Raw genomic sequence first — 4,874 nt, forward strand, 5'->3', positions numbered from 1 at the left:
TCACACTAATTCATATTTTAGTAAACATTTTATGTATAAACTAATAGTGAGGTTTAAAAAAAATAAATACTTTATTATAAAATAGTCTTACATAGAAAATAAATACATGTGTAACTAATTGTAATTTTACTATAAATTAATTTATTTTATATTTTTTGTTATATTTCATTACAAAAAATACATTTACATAATTTAGACTAAATTAAATTATATCTTTGAATGAATATTGTGAAATAATATAAATTATACATCTTATGGTTTATGAAACCAAAAAAAAAAACTAGTTTAAATGTAATTTCATTATTTAAATGTTATTGAAACATTTAGATTTTTACAATACAATTTATTTTAAACAGTTAAAAAAATCTATTATATTTCCATCAGTATTACTTATATAATCAATGACTAATAAAGTAGCTTAGTTGTGAATTTAAATATCACCTTTTTAAGTTAACCAAGTAAACTTATATATTTTAGGTGGAGGTCATAGGTACAAAGTTTGGCTTATCTTTTCTAGAATTGGAATGACTAATTTTTAAAAAGCTTATATCATCATAAATGAGTTGTTTTTATTATATATTATTATAAATTATATGAAATAGTATAACAAAAAAGATTTTTACATTAACAGTGTATTTAAAAAAAAATTCAAAACAAAATAGCAGTACTTAACTTATTTATTGTTAATAGTATGAAATAATGACTAAATGTATAATTAGATAAATAATTTTTTTTTGGTATTGTAGTGAATTATTACATATGATATTATTTGTGTAATAATTAAGTTAACAATAATATAACATGTTCACATTATCATAGTTGAGTACTTAATAAAAATAAATCACATATCTTTAAAATGTTATACAGTAGAACTTAAATTATTTGGGGGAGGAGTCACACGGAAAAAATGCAAACCACGGTTAATCAAGTCTTTTTATTCAATGAATTATAATTTAATTTATGTAATTGGATTAGGGATGCCATACATTCCATCACAATATTACATGTACATGATTCTTGAATAATCCTCTTTTACAAGTTAAAATTATATCCCCATAGGGAAAACATTTTTAATTAATTATTTTGGTAAATAAAAAGTTTATTACAATTTTTAAGTTCAATTTTAGGTATTTTCATAAAAATAACTCAATTTTGGATATTTTTTACTGCAATAATGTGATCAATTTTAATGATTTCTTAGTACAATAACTTTGAACCCTGATTATGAGGTTTATTCAGAGAACTTTTGAATAAGATCATTATTTTTCTAAAATTTTCTAAATTTATATTTTACTGATTGCATCAAGATTTTATTTTAATAAAGTTTTTTAGTTTAGTACATATTAATACCTAATTATTGTATAAAATATAAATCATAAATATAGTAATGTCAGCATTCATGCCATAGTCCAATTTATATTATCATAAATACCAAATAACAGATATCTCTGTCCTACCTAATACTACTAATTAAAGAATTAAATAATTTTCCTATGATTAATGTTATTTTTCAGTGTGAACTTCAATGCTTTATAATTTGAAGTACAGATATTTGAGGATTGAATTCATAACTCACTTTAATTTGTAGTTTTCAGTTATATTTTTTTTTTAAATTAAAATATACATTTATCAATTTATTTATTAAACAAATGGCATTCATTGATAAAACTTAAGTTTATGTTATTTTTTTAACTATAAATTATAAAGCTATAAAATATCTCATATTATTTCTGTTTTTAAAGACGGAGAGAATAATCTTTACATTTTTAGATGCTTGATCGTTGTTCAATAATTAAAGATAATTCGTAATTATTTTGAAGTCTTTGGTAGATTTTGTAATGGAACTAGGTTAATGTAATGCTTTTGTAATGCTTGTCGACATAAACACATATTAATTTCATTTATATTTAAACATTTATAGCTACACGAAAAATCTGGGATTGTACCTACTATATAGGTACTATTTGTTTTGCATTATGAGTAAAAAATATACGTGAAACTAATTTTTTATTATTCAGAAACAACTCAGGACATCATCTTAAAAATCACAGTTAATATATTGTGTATAATATAGACTGTGTATAATGCAGGCGCGTACATAAGGAGGGATTTTAGGGGTTCAAACCCCTCCTGAAATTCTGGAAAATGATATTAAATATGTTTTTATATAGTAAAATTGGTATATAGATTATATTATTATGAAAATGTACAACCTAAAACCCCTCCCAAAATATTTTTTTGTGTACGCACCTGGTATGTCTCAAATATATGAAATAATACAAATAATGTAGATACTTAACCAAGAAGGGTCAAACAAAAATATCATCTAACTAGTGATGGATATCTTGATTATAAAGATAATTATTCGATTATCCAAATAATAATTCGATTTTGTAACCGAGTGATTATTTCCAATGATATCTCGTTTATTTTAAAAATAATCAATTCTTGATCTCGAAATGTATATCGTATGATTTTCATGGAACGAGGGACGTTAGAGGAGGAATACTATTTTAATTTTCATAATCGAATTAGTAAATAATAGTTTTTGACTTTGAACAGGCCCGTATTTAAAAATTTAGCGCCCCCGGATATATAATTTATGTCCCCTCCCAAAATATAAATGATAATAATATAACACTTATTATTTCGTCCATAATCAAGATTCTTTAATAATAAAATATAACTTATAAATGAAAATCGTTTAAGAGGCCGCAACATCAAAAGTAAAACGTGTGTAACGCTCAAGAGATAGTGTTGTGGACTGTATCGTGGCGAGGGCTTTAGCTTCACCCATTTTTGCGTTCGAATGCGCGTTGTAGTCATGCTGGATTGCGTTATTATTATGGTATAGACTCTTGTAGGCTGTAGATCCCTTAAAAGCTATTTTGTTATCGATGTACACTATTGTGTACCTACTCGCGTTATGGTTATTTATATAAGTAACTGTTTACATAAAATTGTAGTTACACTCATAGAAATGTATATAAAAAGGCAATCAAAATTTAAATCAAGAAAATCACTTCTTTACTTGTTTAAATATTGTTGCATAAACCATTTAGCGTTTGGACAATGTTGGTTAACTTATCATATCATTTTTCTTTTATTATTTGAGCTATATTAATTTGCTTCAACATTGTATTGTATATTATAATATTGTTATCTGAAACTCGGATTTTTGAATTTATAAATCTGAGATTTGGGTTTATTATTGCAAATTTCTATATTTTAATCATATAGCTTTCATAACACGACTTTTTAGTCGTTATTTTAATTCTCGGACAAAATTATGGTGATCTAAATAAGATATCTTAATAATTGGTAAACATTTCAAGTTTTACGTACCATTACTTTTTGAGATACAATAATAACTAAAATGTATTTTATAATATCCGGCATATATATTTAATACTTCACAAAAACTTGTATATGAGATTCTTAATTAGTTTAGGTCAAAATATTATTTAATTTCGAGGATGTTTAATTATTTTGTATTTACTATAAATAGTTTTTGAAAAAATACTAATTCAATGTTTTCAGATCTGAAATCCAGGTTTACAGTAAATTCCGGATTTTGGATTTTCAAACTTCAGCGAATCTGAATTTTTCCTATCACTAATGATTGTAGAATAAAGTATACGTGAAATAATTATTTTGTTGTGTATAATTTTGAATAACACCCCCCTTTTGAAATACCGAGCTACACACCTGCGTCTCGTTGTCATGTCAGTGAATCATACCTCATATATATATCTAAATTTTATTATTTTTTTCGTGATATTTTCGAAATAACGAAAATTAAAACGTCGGTTAGTACTCGTCTGTGCCTCCCAATCACTTCAGTGGACTTGAAGAGAAGTTTTTCCTGATATAAATATTTATTAACAGATAATCGTCGTTAATTAACTTTTGATAACATCAAATAGGTACGCTCTAGTTTTATAATACAATTATTTTAATTTTTGAGTAATTTGTAAACTTTGATAAATTTATAAAACAAATAAGTACCTATATGTAATTCTTTAATTTCATATTTTAAACACATTTGTTGTTATTTTTAAATCATATTTTAATTTGTAAATTTTGATAAATTTATATAGAATATTACAGTAAAGTAGAGTAAAATATAAAAAAAAAAATGTATTTTTATTAATTTAAAACAAATATTTGTAATTTTTTAGGTCATTTTTAAAATTCATTTTTTATAATTTTTGTCATATTTGCATATATTTTTATGTCATTTTTTATTGTTTTTAAGGTCATCAATTCGAGCCTAGTCATAATTAACAATTTACTATAGCAAAGTAGAAATTAAGAACTAACAAATAACCTGTATTTCTTACCAATTGAAAAGCCCTATAGGATTAATTTCAAAATTTAGTTTCGAGCAATTGTTTTGATCACTAATTTTACTAATTCAATAATAACCATCACTAGATTTTATTTAATATTTCGTTCAAAACGTTTCCATTATTTTGTTCGAGTGACCTTATATGACAATATATCGTAACCGGCGTCCGGCAGATAGTGTTGACATTTGGCGGTAGTTTGTATGTTTTGAAGTTGTAGTCAAAAATAATAATCAATGAAGATTTCTTTTAGTAAAATATCTTATTAAATATCAAAAACTGGTAATAATTTAATAAATAACATTAAATAACAAAATAATTATAACATAACTATAGACATATAAAGATCTTTATGAGTTTATGATTATAATACATTTCTTCAAAGAACAATGTTTAAATAAGAGTTTCTTCTATATAAAACAATGTTCTGAGTTGTTAAATCCATGGAAGATAAATATCAAAGAACTTCTAAAAAAAAAAAAAATATTTATCATTTTATAATATGTTTCTAACTTCACATTCAAC

The sequence above is a fragment of the Sipha flava genome, unplaced genomic scaffold, assembly GCF_003268045.1.
Source record: "Sipha flava isolate LNK unplaced genomic scaffold, YSA_version1 236_pilon_pilon, whole genome shotgun sequence".
NCBI lineage: Eukaryota > Metazoa > Arthropoda > Insecta > Hemiptera > Aphididae > Sipha > Sipha flava.